The sequence below is a fragment of the Astyanax mexicanus genome, chromosome 12, assembly GCF_023375975.1.
Source record: "Astyanax mexicanus isolate ESR-SI-001 chromosome 12, AstMex3_surface, whole genome shotgun sequence".
In the NCBI taxonomy this organism is placed as follows: Eukaryota; Metazoa; Chordata; class Actinopteri; order Characiformes; family Acestrorhamphidae; genus Astyanax; species Astyanax mexicanus.
Window position 1 is genome coordinate 10904629 of NC_064419.1, and position 15328 is coordinate 10919956.

Below are 15328 nucleotides of genomic sequence, written 5' to 3' on the forward strand. Positions count from 1 at the left end.
ACCGATTTTGGTCTCTCGGACTTTGGCTGCTGATAGCAAGCAGCATGACCGGGATTCAAACCAGTGATCTCCTGATTGTAGTGAGAGCGCCTTAGTCTCTGCTGGACCACTCAATTATCTGCACTCCCTCTATTACTATCAATGCCCCAACATCATAATCTGTTTTCTGGATTTCTGGATTAGTATTGTAGTAATGTAACATCAGAACCCACAGTGAAGGCTTTGGATTTCTCTTATTTCTCTGTATTGCAAAAATTGAAAAATAGAGTGTAAAGATGTTCTGCAAATTCTCCATCATCCATGTTGTAACAACCCTTTGACATTTTTTTCAGTGTGAACACATAACTTGCACTAAAATGATTCATTTGGGACACAGCCAGGGTTTTTGGGGACACTCTGCACCCTTCTTTACCCTCATCACTGGAACATTTGGGCAGCACATGGGTCTCCATCTACCCTCCTGCCCCAACATGTCACCCAACAGCAGGTTTTTACGGCTGCTACTGAGCAGACCTGCAGCCACTCTGGGCTTCCTCCTCTCCCTGCCTGCTGTAGCCCAGAGCACAGTCCCCCGCCCCCCTCCAGTAATGAGAGTGCAGCCTGAGGGGGTTATGGGGAGAGGGCTACGGGGGGTCGAGGGCTGTTGTGGGTGTCACGAGAGTTGTAAGTTAAACTTTGAATGTGTGGTATGTAGTTGTGTAGGTTAAATATGGGAAGTTGAAGATATTTCAAAATGATAAGTAAAAAGTTTCATTTTTTTTGGAGGAGCAACATGAAGACAAACGTGACTTATGCTTCTTAGTGTACGGGTTCTTCTGCATAGAGCAATGGGTGCATTTTACTATAAACAGAAAAGAGCAATGAAATAATGCATTTTTTATATCGTCGCTGTCCAATAAAAAACAAGTATCTCCAAAACAGCAACTTTACAGGAGAGAGAAAAAAAACCGTCTAAACTTCTAAACAGTGGCTCATTGTATCTTTTCAGTTTTTTCTTCTGTAGTATATTTATTAAGAAAAACAAATGCACAGAGAACTTTTTTTATATTGACTCAACAAATTGACAGTATTGTTCCTGTATTTGGAAATCCCATCCACAATGTGTAGATTTGCACGTACACAGTAGCCAGAACAAGCCAAAAAATCGAATTGTGTTTGTTATTGAGCGAAATGCTTAAAAAGTAATAATATTTTTTATTTAAAATACATTTTTAACACTGTAATTTGTTAGTTCTGAAAGTTTTGGTCTATCCCAATTATTACAGATCAACAGAGCCTGCATTGCAAACAGAGAGACTGGCCTATAAAGACTTTGATTACAGCTAGTAGAGCTGTTACACCTCAGGAAGTGACTGTAGAGTTTGTGTACTGACCACTGTTCTGTCATTGAATCAGTCAGAAACGAGAGCTTGCTTTTTATTCCTGGATTTCTGCATTATACAGCTGCAGACATCATATTCATCCACCTCAGAGCTCGTCTCAGCATTCTCACAGTATTGATTTTAAAATAGTACTTTTCACATTAATGGGCGGCACGGTGGCGCAGTGTGTAGCACTTCCGCCTCACAGCAAGACGGCCTGGGTTTGATTCCCTTCATTCCCTTGATGTCCCTTCACGGATAAAGCGGTTGACGATGAGATGAGACTTTTCACATTAGATGCACACTATTGTTTAGCTTTTTAAAATTTAAATCGTTCCAATAATGAACTTATCAAACTTATTTTTATTCCTAAATTTTAAACAAATACAGATTCAGTGCTGCACAGCTATTAACAATAATATGTACAGCACATTGTCATACAATAGGTTTATAAGAATGAAATAAGAAAAAATATGAAGTTTAGTCCACTTATTACTGCTTAGGCACGTGAATTAGCATGAATAACATGACTCAGGTATGTGAAGCACATGTCTGGACAATGATTCAAAAAAGTTAGATTTCTAATCAAATATATGCAATGAACAAAACACCACTTTTTTAAGCAATAAAACAATTTTTTGAAGTTTTTAACTTAATATACATATAGAAATATATTTGTGAGGAACTGCAGCAGCTAAACACCATATCCATCTCAAAACTCTGACCTCACTCTACCTCCAGTCTGGCTTGCTATGTTTCTGTCACTCCCACTGATGGAGGTACGGCAGCAGCAGAGGGACACACAGCCTGAAGCAGCGTCAGAGCAAAAGAAGAAAAACCTTTTTTCACAACTTTTACAAATATTTCTTTCCTTTTTTAATAATCTAGCCATTTTGGTGATGTTATTAACTGTTAATTTCAACTTATTATCTGTGACTGCTCTAAACAGTGATATTTCTCTCTCTTTTTTTTCCAGCTCTCTGGCTAGAAGGCAGTGGGCAGAAGATTATGACTGGCAACTTCTCCTCGTCGCGGCAGGGTGCTCCCTCTCTCTGAAGATCCTCATCTCCAGTTACACCACAGATTGACCTTACTGGAAGTTCCATTGTATTATGCTCTCACCGTAAAGCCTAAAGCAACCCGAAAACCTTACCCGTATCACCACGGTGCAGCACCATCCACTGCAGACTCCCTGTGGATAAAACTATTTGTGTTTCTCATGAATCCATGGAGATATCCATGATATGTTATCATTTTAAACCTTTGCCTGCCCTCTTGTCTGCCTTAAAATGTTTAAAATGAAAGAAGTATAATGTAATGTTGAATATGTCTGAAATGTACAAAACAAATCTGCCTACTAGGGTAATATTTAAAGGCAGTTAGAATTTTATACAGCAAATTTACACTGAGATTATATTTAAGGTGTTTTAATTTTTCCTGTATAGATGAGACATTTATTTTGTTCTGAAAGCAACCATATTAAGGTTCCTATATGTAACATGCACTCATCGAAGACTTTATTAGGAACATCTATACATCTATATAAAATTGTAAAAAATGCAATTCATAAAATCTTACAGATACAGAATAAGAGCTTGCAATAATGATCACTTCAGATAATGATCACATTCATTTTGAGGGTGGCATGATTGTTATTGCCACATAGGCTGCTTTAATTGTTCACCTGCTGAGATTTTAAGCTCAACAATCTCTAGGGTTTATTTAGAATGGTGTAATAAAGAAAACACATCCATCAATCTGCAGTTCTGCTAATGGAAATGCCATATTGTTGAGAGAAAGGTTGAGGAAAAATGTACAATTAACAACAGTTAATGTAAAAAAATATACAGCCTGGACTGAAGATTCTATTGATTCTTCTGATTTCTACTGAGGCCCATGAAGTAGGCTCAGAATGTGATGCAAACATCATGAATCCATGTACCCAACCTGCCTCATGTTCACAGTTCACTCTGTGTGTAATGAGGTAGAGACTTTTGGGGACTTTGGACTCTGTTAATACTAGTCACTCACTTCTTGAATACTAGTGGCTAGTTGAGACCATTGCATCCCTTAATAGTCACAATTTATTCATCCCCATTCATAACAGCTAATAAAATCTCTGCTGGTTCACAGTTGTCACACATTCAAACAACTCAGAATTCTACTTATGAAAAACATGTCAAGTTTAAATTGGGCTCGGGCTCATGACAACAGTTTATGGGTTGGGTCAGGGCGGGCTCGGACAGAAGATGCACGGTCAGGGTTGGGTTGGATACTTTAGGCCTGATCTGAGCTCTAACTGCTACTACCAGATTTCATGAATGTGAAAAAAAGTTTAGGGCCCTATTTTAGCTATCTATAGTCAATTGCAGATTTTTTGTATCGTGAGGGTGCAAAAAGTATGCCTTGCACTGTTTGAAATGCACAAAAGGCATGTAATAATTTTCTTAATTAATTATGATTGTGTGCTGAGATGTGAAATAAACCAATTAGTGTGCCGGTTGTCATTACCTTGACTTTGGCAGAGGCACAAGGCCTAAAAGTAGACTGTTGATGGGGTGTAAGGTAGCAAAGAGCATTGCCTTTGAGGTTTGAGTTTATGTTGCCCAAGATTAAATTTTACATTTAAAAGTTTGTAGATTATAGTGTTCCTAAAAAACTCCTATGATTGATTAATTTACTCTAATTTACCATATCATGTCATATCATATCTACATATTTAAATGCTGCCTTTTAAGATAGAAGATCTGCCTTGCGACTGCAACAGGGTATCAGGCTCTTGCCATCAGCTGCTGGAGCCCTGAGAGAGCACAATTGGCCTTGCTCTCTCTGGGTGGGTAGAGTAGATGGCACTCTTTCTCCTCATCACTGCTAGAGTGATGTTGATCAGCACAAGGCTGCATCTGTGAGCTGATGTATCAGAACCGAGTCGCTACACTTTCCTCCAAGCGCGCTGTGATGCTATTCAGCAATGCTATAGCAATCAGCAGCAGTTTGAAAAGAGGCGGTGATTGACTTCACATGTTCCTGAGGAGGCATGTGCTAGTCTTCACAGTCCTGATGTTGTGGCATCACTAGTGATTGGGGGATATACTGCTGAGTAGCAGCTAAATGGGTGTAACAATTTGCCTAGCTAAATTATTACGGGAAAAAAATCACGGCGGTTGCTTTCAGTTTTGTCATTCAATATTTTTTAATGCAAAAGGTTTAAGGTGGTTTAAAGTTCTATCCATCTTACTTCATATTTAATTGATTAATTTTATGGCAGCATATTTTTCCTGGAATTATCGATATCCTGTCTTTTCTATGTATTCTCCTCCATACCTCCATTGCAGTCTTAGAAGCTACAGCAACACAGAAGACTCCCTCACTCCTCACTACTTCTCACTACTTCTCACTACTTCTCATTACTTCTCACTTGTGGAAACACTCACGAGTGCATTGTCTTCTTCACACGAGTCAGCATGGACATGTGCTCTAGCTTTCGGAGGAAAAAATACATCTTGAGCAGATAGAAAAAGACTCCTACTCTTCTTCAGTGCCTATGAGAAGCTGCCTGTATCAGTAATACATCTGTTTGTGTGTGTTTGAGTATGTGTGTGTGTGTGTGTGTGTGTGTGTATGTGTGCTTGTCTACTTTTGGATTTTCTTTTAGAATTTTATGAACAAGAACAAAAAATGAGACATCTATTGTACACATCTATTCTTTGTTGAAGCATCAATGGTCACCTCTGTGTTCTCCTCTGACAGTGACGTGTTGTACACTTTCCAGAACCCCCTCGAAGGAAACCGGTCTTTAACTGCTTTGTAATGAGCGCAATGACTTCCTAAAACACTGACCAGAGCCTTGAACTTCGACCTTTGGATGTAACGTGTCGAACAGTCTATACTTGAAGCCAAAATTGGCTCTGAGGACCAGCTTGAAGATAAAGTTTAAAAAGGAAGGAAATCGTAAAACACGGCATCTTGTTTTTTCACACTATGTGCCAAAAATGAGTCTCTTTTGATTGTGTCAGTTTTTGATTTTAGTGAGTTTGATTTTGTGCATTAGAGTAGAAGAAGTCATTGGAATTGGCCTGTTCTCAAATGAGAAAAGTGTGCTTAAAATGCTTTGACTCATGATCTCTAAAATGGATTGAATATAACTTATATATTTATTGGGTAAAGTAAACCACTTGTTTTGGGCTCATATCTGCAGTGGTTTATAAACCTGTACAATTGCATCATTTCTTTTTGATCATTTCATTGTAATTCAACAAAAAATGACTTTTTTTTTCTTCAGAAAACTAACATGAGTTTAAAACAAAAATCCATCTGCATTCACAGAAACAAATTTGAGTTGGAGTAGAGAATGCTTTAGGAATCACAGTTATTCAATAATGTTGACTATTGAACATGGTGGTGTGACTAAAAAGCACAAAATTCCTCTTCTGTGTATAAACATACTACATAAGATCTGTGTTTACTTGTTAAAGCTCTATTGAAAACAATTAATAAATTGTAGTGTCCAAATTTTCCCAGATAAATTACAGGTGCAAATTGATAAATTACAGGTACAACTTGATCAATTACAGGTGCAAATTGAATATCATTAAAAAGTTACTTTATTTCAGTAATTCAGTTCAAAATGTGAAACTCTGCACTATCTATTTTAAGCTTTTATTTCTCAAGAGTAAGTCTTTCAGAAAATTTGAATATTATAAAAGATCAATTGGTACTTTTGGCAGTGTGGGCAGTGTGCCAAATACTGCTGGAAAATGAAATCCACATCTCCATAAAAGTTGTCAGTAGCAGAGGGAAGCATGAAGTGCTGTAAGATTTTGTGGGAAAACAAAACTGCACTGACTTTAGACATGATAATAAAACACAGTGGATCAACACCAGCAGATGACATGTCTCTTTATCCAAACCATCACTGATTGGTGGAATCTTCACACTAGACCTCAAGCAGTTTGGACTGTGTGTCTCTCCACTCTTCCTCCAGACTCTGATCCCTTGATTCAAAAATATAATGTAAAATTTACTGATGATCAGTGATGGTTTGGAGAGACATGTGATCTGATCAAAACGTGGGCTGGTTCGCTAAAAAGTAGCACGGAAATAACCAGTTTAAGTTCTTTTGGTGAAAAAGCTCTATCACAGAAAGCAGAGGACCAGGTGGGAGTCTGAAACGATTTAAAAAAGAAAGTTTGCTTGAAGTATTAAAAATACTACCTTGCTGTAAATTAAAATAAGAAGAAAATTGAGATTGAAAACAAATTCTTCCATTTCTAGCAATTAATGAAAGCAAATAAACGCCACCTTCTATTCTTTACTATTCATCTTTAGAAATCAGTACACTCATTGCCCCAACAACTGCATTTAAACTGCAGAGCCGTCAGTATATCAGTAAATCACTGATGATGTGATGTGAAATCCCATTCATTATCTGGAATCTGAACTTCGTGCATTCTTGCTCCCATTTTAAAAAAAAATTCTTAATAAAATGGCAAACGAGCTGTAACATTGTCATGTTTACAGAATGGTGATATTGATGTAAAACACTGTGTTGCACTCTTTTTTCATGCTCTGTATGTTGTTGTTTTGGGTTATTTGTTTGTGTTTTTTGTATTGTTTTGCTTACTTTTTACTTCTTTTTTTGTCGGTTTCTTGTGATATTCATCTGTTTTGTACAGACTGTTCATTGCGAAAGCTGTCTGTAGGATTTTGTTGGTGTTGTTTTTTGTTTATCTGTCTGTCTGTCTGCTGCTCAGTAAGTTGCTTGTTTGTTTGTTTGTTCATTCATATATTAATTTATTTACTTTAACAATCTTTTTTATTATTGTTGTTTAAACAAAGCAATGCTTGACTGCAGGGTTTCATCCTGGTTGTTGCAACAACAGGAAGGTATAATGTTATGTGTGTGTGTGTGTGTGTGTGTGTGTGTGTTGTGGACAGTGATGTGTGTGTGTGTAAGTTTGTGAGGTTGTGATGCTCACAGAGCTGCACGGCAAATAATCACTCCTGACTGTTTTGCAGTGGCCAGATTGTCTCTGTGCATTAAAATTATTTTCTCTTGCCTGGACTGGAGTGTTTTTATTATTATTATTATTATTATTATTATTATTATTATTATTATTATTATTATTATTATTATTATTATTATTATTATTATTATTATTGAAGATTTTTTAAACTACAACCCCAACTCAGAAAAAGTTAGAAAAGCATGAAAAGTGCAAATAAATAAGAACAGTGTTGCTCAGGATGAACAGTATATGCCCAAGATATTTCATGTTCTTGATTTAACTTGATTTAATTTGATAAAACAATTGAAACAATACTGAGTTAGCTGTGGGAGCTATTTTTTGCTGAGCTGTGAAATAGTAAATGTGGGTGGTGTCTGACTCGTGTGTGTAAAACGGATGTAGAATTACAAAAGCTACTTCATAAAGTAAAAAAGGAGAATAAAATAAAGATTTGCACTAAATTAGCATAAAGAAAATGAATGCGTCATTTTTGACCCATGTGTGCATTAGAGGGGTAGTAATACAAAAAGTAAGAAAGGAAATAATTAAAATAAGCATGTATGCTGATCAAAAACAAGTTAATTGAGTAATACCTTAAATTCTAAATTACTGGATTAATTTATTTCTAAAATATATCAAAGAAACCCTCAGGCATACATGAATTAACATATAGAAAATGAATGCATTTTTGACCCATGTGTGCAGCTGAGGGTTAGTGATACAAAAAGGGCTTTTATTCAAATATAAAATAAGAATGTATAATGAGAAAAAAATGAACCTTGTTGAGCAGTAGATTTATTTGATTAAAATACTAATACTTAATATTTAATATTAATACTTACTTAATACTCAATACTTTATTCCTGCATTTCTGTCCTGCAACCCTTTTTTTTTAAAGCACACGCTGAACGAATCATCTTCAATCAATATCCATGAGTTTAATTCACAAAAATGACTTAAAATGTTACCGTGCAAAACAGAAGGCTTGTGTTCATCTTATGTCCAGAAGTGATGTTGACTGAAGACACACCACTTTAATAGCAGTTAAATTAGCCCAGCTGGCATTTCAACATTGGCTCAACGTTAATGTTATGTTACAGTTGAATCAACATTGAATTTTGTGTTGATTTAAAAAAAAAAGTGAATCAACATTGTGTCAATGTCGAATGTTCAACCTTTAATAAACCATAGCTCACTTTAGGGATGCTCAAAATTGTATGGAAGAGGAGAAAAAAACTGAATGCCATGATAAAAAATATATCTATAGCAAAGCTACAGAGTATAAAGAAAGTTACCCACCGAAACAAACAGAACGTAAACATGCCCCCAGATATGGTGAAGAATTGGTGCAAAACTAAAAAAGCAGTTAGTGCAAATTTAAATAAATCCTCTTTTTTATCCCTTCATTCAACCGTTCTTTTTTTAATTATATGCTGATGAAATGTAAAATGCTTATTTAAAAGGCATTTTACAGGGTTGTGGACATTATGTTGATTCATTGTTAAAATTTCAGTTTGCACAATCATTTAACATTAAAAGTTGTTTCAATGTTGTTTAAACAGACATTACTTTAATCATATTTTAACCACATTTCAATGTAGAAGGTCGGTTCTCCTAAGAGCCAATCAGCTTGCTGGTTGTGATATGAACAGAGAAGGGACAAAGAACTATTCAGGAAGCCCCCCTCACCTTAATATGGAGATCTGCGCAAGTGCAGTAGCTTTGACAAGCTGAAAAATCAGTATCGCTTTTTGTGCATCATTTTGCTAAATGTTCATGATGTTTTACAGTATCAAATTTTATAATTGATGAAAAAACATGTCTCTAAAATGATAATTTGACCTTCAGTTATGAGTATTTTGGTCACCTTCTATTCATAGAGATCAGAGCCAGGACAGCAGCGTTGCAAAGATACCAATCTGAGTGATCACATTTAGTTGCTTATCCTTGAATTGGTTGCATATCTGATGTAGGACTATGTATGGTAGTAATTAAAATCAGATAGTGTGTAACACTGTATCATATTAAGCCAAACAATTCACTTCACTTCACTTTAGCCTGGTAATGTGAACATAGCCTGTGCATTAAACACACACTTTCACTGATAGGCAGATGTGTAATGCTGCTTTTACAATGGTGGCTCATTATAGGGTTGGGAAGGTGGGAGTCCTACAGTAACTGTCTACTACGTGTCATTCATAGCATAGCATAACTTAGCATAGCATAGCATAGCACAGTACTGTGAGCTACGCTCCACTTCCCCAACCCAGCAACCCCCCACTCCGCGCAGGGTATCCACACAGAGCTTCTTTTAATCTGTGATTGACGTCTGGAAACTTTCTTTTTTTCTTTCTTTTTTTTTTCTTCCAATCCGAGTTGATTGTCTTAACGTTTTTAACATTTTTACAAGGTTGGTCAAAATCATTTGATCATATTTTACTATTTACTGCCTCAGTTCTATTCTAATGCAGTGCAGCTATAATGTTTGCTTGCATTGTTTTTTTTTTTTTTGTATTGTTGGTACCACTTTATAATAGGGCTTCTTTATAAAGGGTTTACAAATAGTTTATAAGGGAGTTTATTAATGGTTAATAATTAGGTTGTAAATACTTTAACAAAACCATTATAAAGTAGTTATAACACATACAATGTATCATCTCAGCATTACAATATCTGATACCATAATATGGAAAGTCAGATAAGTTATTCAAAGTTATTTAATGTTATTTAAAGTTATTTAAAGTAAGTTACTAAAAGAACAAATAAAAGATATGTTAATGACTGCTGACTGATGGAACAAACAAAGGAAGATAAGCATCCAGAAAGATCTGAGGTTTAATAGTATAAATGAATGTGTTGTAACTGCTTATTAATGGTTTATAAAGTATTTACAACCTATTTAATAACATTAATAAACTGCTTTATTAACTATTTATAAAGGAGCCTTATTTAAAAGTGATACCGTTTTGTTATCAATGATAATTGATTTGATAATTACAGATCGGATAAAGTGCTTCAATTAGCATTATTTTCTCATTTTATTTTATTTTATTATTTTTGTCCTGTATTGTGCATTAAATGTCATATGTCACACTGGTTCATTGGTTGACACTTGGTTGTAAGAACGATTTGAAAAGGCCTCTCTCTCTCTCTCTCTCTCTCTCTCTCTCTCTCTCTCTCTCTCTCTCTCTCTCTCTCTCTCTCTCTGTCTCTCTCACTCTCTCATAAACTCATCCAGATGTTGCCCAACTTTGCACCCACAGGATGGGGGTAGTATATTCAGCAGGATAGCAGCGGGTGGGGGTGCAGTGGGCTGTGTGTGTGTGGGTGTGTGTGTGGTGGCTAGAGGGAGGTAGGTATGGTTTGGAGGTGGTTGGAGGGCATTTTGATTAGTGGGAGGAGGTTACGAGTGTGTGTGAGTGAGTGTGTGTGTGTGTGCGGCTCTAGGGGGTAAGGAAGTAGGGCAGAGGGTGGGTTTGGGTTGGCGGTTGGAGCACGCTGCTGGTTTTTCTGAGCCTCTGTGGTGTGCTGTGGAAGGCCAGGGGATTTGTGTGGCATTGCTGAAGATGAGTGAAGGGGGTTGGAGATGCTATAAATGGAGGGACGTGGTGGTTTACTGGATGTGCTGGATGTCCCTCAGCCGCGAGGGGGGGCTTGGGAATTGAAGAAGAGATGGAAGAAGGATCGAGTAGTGAGGGGTGAGCTTGTGGTTGGCTGAGAGGACTCAATAGCTGCTTCCTCTTTGGTTGAAGACAATAATTGACAGATCAGCTCAACATCTCTGTATATCTGCACCTAGCAAACCATCCTGTTGAAACTGAGGTTTAATTCCATGTTTAACTTAGTTAAACTTACTTATTTTTTTCATTAGTGATCTTAAAGATAAATGTAAAATTTGTATTATATCAGCGTACAGATGTGGTGTGGTGCATCCTACCGATCAAGAAAGCAAGGACAGTTATGCACCCTGGGACTTCTAGCCAAGGATGGCTGTGGCATCTCTAACATCTAAAACAGCCCAATTCAGGAGCCCAATAAATGTTTTTTTGTTTGTTTTTTTATCAAAGCGTAGTATGATCACTGTTTTTATTAATTAATTACTTAAATACAAAAATATTGAATACTTTAGTATTTCCACTTAAGTGTGGAGCTTAAAGAACACTTCAACATTTCATTTTCACAACATTATGGCTTTTTAGTGACTTATTTTGACATGATCTGTTTGTTTATTTGTAAAAAGGATGTTTAATTTGACACAGTCAAAATGAGAAAGTCTCCCAGAAGTATTTTCATATTTTGTAAAAAAAAAAAGAAAAAAAAAGTGTAGTATGATCACGGTTTTTATTAATTACATCATAATTATTATGAAAATACTTTTGGGATGACTTTCTCATTTTGACTATCCTTATTACAATGATTTTTTACATTTTACAGTAATTAATTCTGTTTGGAAATACAGTTAGCATCACCAGTTAGCCATTAGCCATCTCCAGTAAGATCTGCAGTCTGTTAGCCTAGCTAGCATCGGGCATTCCGGCTTTGTGAATGTAATAAGTAACTAACTCAAGTAAACTGAAGCCATAATTCACATCAAGTATCAAACCACAGATCCTACCCACTCGAACCGACCCTAAGAAATTAATCTGTTATTAAAAACAATGATTAATTCAGCTTGGAAATACAGTTAGCGTCGCCGGTTATCTGTTAGCCATTGCAGTTAATGCACTATGCTGTGTCAAAATAAACGTCTCCTGTGCAACCAGTGCAAAAAAAATAGTCTAGAGCTCTGTATTTATTTTTTAACCTTTTTTATATTCATTTTTTATATTTAATTTGAAATAAAACTATTGCGTGTATGTATATAAAGTGTGTCAAATAAATGACTTTGAAATGCATTTACTAATTTATTATATGCACTTGTGTATACTCTTCAATGGGCTGTGTGGTCTGTTTCAGCCTCATTATGTAACCTTAATCATAGTACTAATAATAAACTAAAAGAGCCTTTTTTATGGTATTTTTATGGGTATCAGCAGTTTTATATCAGTTTTATACTGTAATCAGATCGGAGCTGAAAAAAAAAATGGATAATCTATCCTAAATACCTACTAGACCACTCATATCATACATGTTATTGCAGTATGATATGCACCAATACCAATAATTAGAATACTGTGTTCCCTCCCACCTCAGCAACTCTAACTGCTTTCAAAAGACCTGCTGCTTTAAAGTAGCATTAAAATGCTTTAAATGCATTTATTAGAAGGGTTGCCCACAAACATTTGGACATACAGTGTACACTGCTGTCTGATAGAATGATTGAAAATAGAATTAATGAGCATTTCTTAAAAGATGTGTCGAACTTTTCCACATCAGCCCATTCCAAACCGTTTAATGGTGCAGAATAAGCCTGGGACTGTTTTTATGTTGCCTTCGATTTGAGGCAGAATATAACTTGTTTATTCTTGAGCCACTCTGCCTCGTTCCCTCACCTAAACACATATTTTGATGCACTCTCACTTGCACTCTCTCTCTCTCTTCCTCTTTCATACTGTCATGCTGTGTGAAGACATGATAATACTCATGATAATGAGTATTTTGACCCACAGCTTCGAGACAAACACCGCTCTCAGGCTCTTTACAATCTGTTTGTCATCTCCTATCTCTTCGGCATAATCCCACACAATAGAGACAAGCAGCACAAAAAGCGCTGAGGAGCAATCTATACACTATCACACACCAGAACAAGACCAGGCTACTCAACACAACTCATTCAGAAAACAAGGACAAGCTACCTGCTTTCTTTGCACACTAAACAAGGCATTGGAGGCGGTTGTATCCAGGCAGAGTACAGTGAGATGCTTGGACTCTGTAAATGAATGCGCATTCAGAGCTCCTGTATGATATTCAGTGCTTTCTCAAAGAGCCATTGTGTCCTGAATGGAGGGATACCGGACATACCTGAATAGTCAGTGATAAAAACGCAGCATACTATCACAGTGCGTGCACACACACACACTCTCATACACACAGATACACACACACACTCTTGCACACACACACCTGATGTCTGAAGTGGTATTAAAAATGTCTCATTCCATCACTTTTTCATTCATTTTAAAAGATCTAGTTGTGGTTTCTAGTATGAATGAATGTCATGTGAGCCATTTTTGAGAAAAACAGTGCTCAGGTGTCTCAGGTGTTCCTATTTAGCCCTGTGTTAGACAACTAAATTAGAGGTCTCTGAAGAAAGATTTAAAGGTTTTAGCTTTTATCCATGAATATTTATATATGCAAATATAACGCCTCTGATTGGTTAACAGCACTGCAGCAGAGAACGCCTACCTGCCTTTCCCTTACAGTCAAATTTTACAGCTCAAAAACTCAAAGGACAAAATGTTTTCAGAGATACAGCCTTAGTTGTAAAGATACAGCTCAGCACTGATTGCTAGGTAATGTTAACCCTTAAACTTTGCTTAATGCCAGACTCTCAGATTTGGTGATTCAGTGCTTGGCCAGTTTCATCACGTCAAAAGCCCCAGAGTCCGCTCTGTATCATAAAATTTGATGCAAATGGCACCTGCTTTGACCGGTGTTCTGTTGAATTGTGCTGCCTTGTCAAACCGTGCTTCTTTAATTAAGGTCTCTGTAAAACGCAGAATCAACTGGAGATCCGATTTAAACCTATAATTACTTACACAAGATAGCTAACTAGCTGTGTAAACTAGCTGTGGAGGTGGTCCTGAGCCGAGGTGGGCAAGGCCATGAACTCACTTGACATAGACATCCCAAGCTCTCTCTGATCGAAATTATTATTTTTTTGTTGTTGTATTTCTCTGTGTGAATATTCTATAATGTTGATGACAAATGTATAATGATTTTCTTTCATTAATTTTTAGACTAAAAGTATCCTACATATCTATATATACTGCAATATCCGTAGCTTTAAGTTAAATTAAATAGCCATTTATGAAATAAAACACATGCATGCTGTAGATCTAACCAAATTTATTGCATATTATTTAAAATGTATTGCAAATATTGCAAATTTAAGCACATTTAAGACTATGACCACACGGGAATAAATGCTCCAAGCTAAAGGTTCATAGGGACAGCGTTATTCCTCTGCATAGAGACATGTCATGTAATTTAGTTCTCATCAGTGATTTTCGTACGTCCCTCTGGTTTACAGTTCCACCAAGATGGATGAGCAGCAGTTACAGCTTACACACAAACACACACAGAGGTTAAAGGTCTACCCCAGCACACTCCGGCCTCTCGCGCTGGCTGGGCTGCTGCAGTAGCCCCAGGTCCTTTATGGGTTTATTTTGGGGAAGAGAGAGAGGAGCTTTGTTCAGCCGGTTCCGCCCAGTTTTACAGCACAGCTCAGTTCTAATGTGCAGCTCTGACCCGCGTTCCAGCACTCACATCTCTGTATGGTGTGCTTTCCGCCTCTTTATCACAGGCTGTTGTGTTGTTTTTGGCGCCGGCGTGGTTTATTTTCTGAGATCATATCTGAGCAGCTCAACAGTAGCTCCCAATGTTTAAGGCCAAAACAATCGACCATGAATGACAGACAATCTGCTGTACATCCGTGCACTGATTACACTGTTTCATCCGTAGTGTTATCTGTGTTTTTACTGATTTTATTTGAGCGGTGTCTGTGGATATTTGTGTGGATATTTTATGTTTAATTATACATTACAGTGGTTGTAATGTTTTTTTGTTTTTTTTTTGTAGGGTTATTTGTTTTTATCATAATCTGTTTTCTTCATAATAATTAGGACAACCACTCTTAATTTACACTATATTTATCACATACAGCTTGTCTAAACCCAGTGTACAAATATTGCCAATAGAATAGAACTCTGGAGCAGATGAGTATTGTGAACCTATTAGTACCATGCCTAATGCAGGCATAAGCTATAGACAAATATAAAGTCCACCAGCATGGGGACA

General features: G+C 36.7%; 1 protein-coding gene across 5 annotated transcripts in view; it reads left to right on the forward strand.

Moving 5' to 3' along the window:
- The window catches only part of LOC103032091 (ERC protein 2), a 452130-nt gene extending 444704 nt beyond the window's left edge, over positions 1 to 7426 (forward strand). For 4 of the 5 annotated variants that reach the window (XM_049485682.1, XM_049485684.1, XM_049485686.1 and 1 more), the window contains one exon: positions 2338 to 7425. The gene's annotated coding sequence lies outside the window, so the exon portion shown is untranslated. Of the gene's footprint in view, positions 1 to 2337 lie in introns of all 5 variants that reach the window. The other variant, XM_049485683.1, reaches the window with a different exon arrangement.
- The last annotated feature ends 7902 nt before the right edge of the window (positions 7427 to 15328 follow it).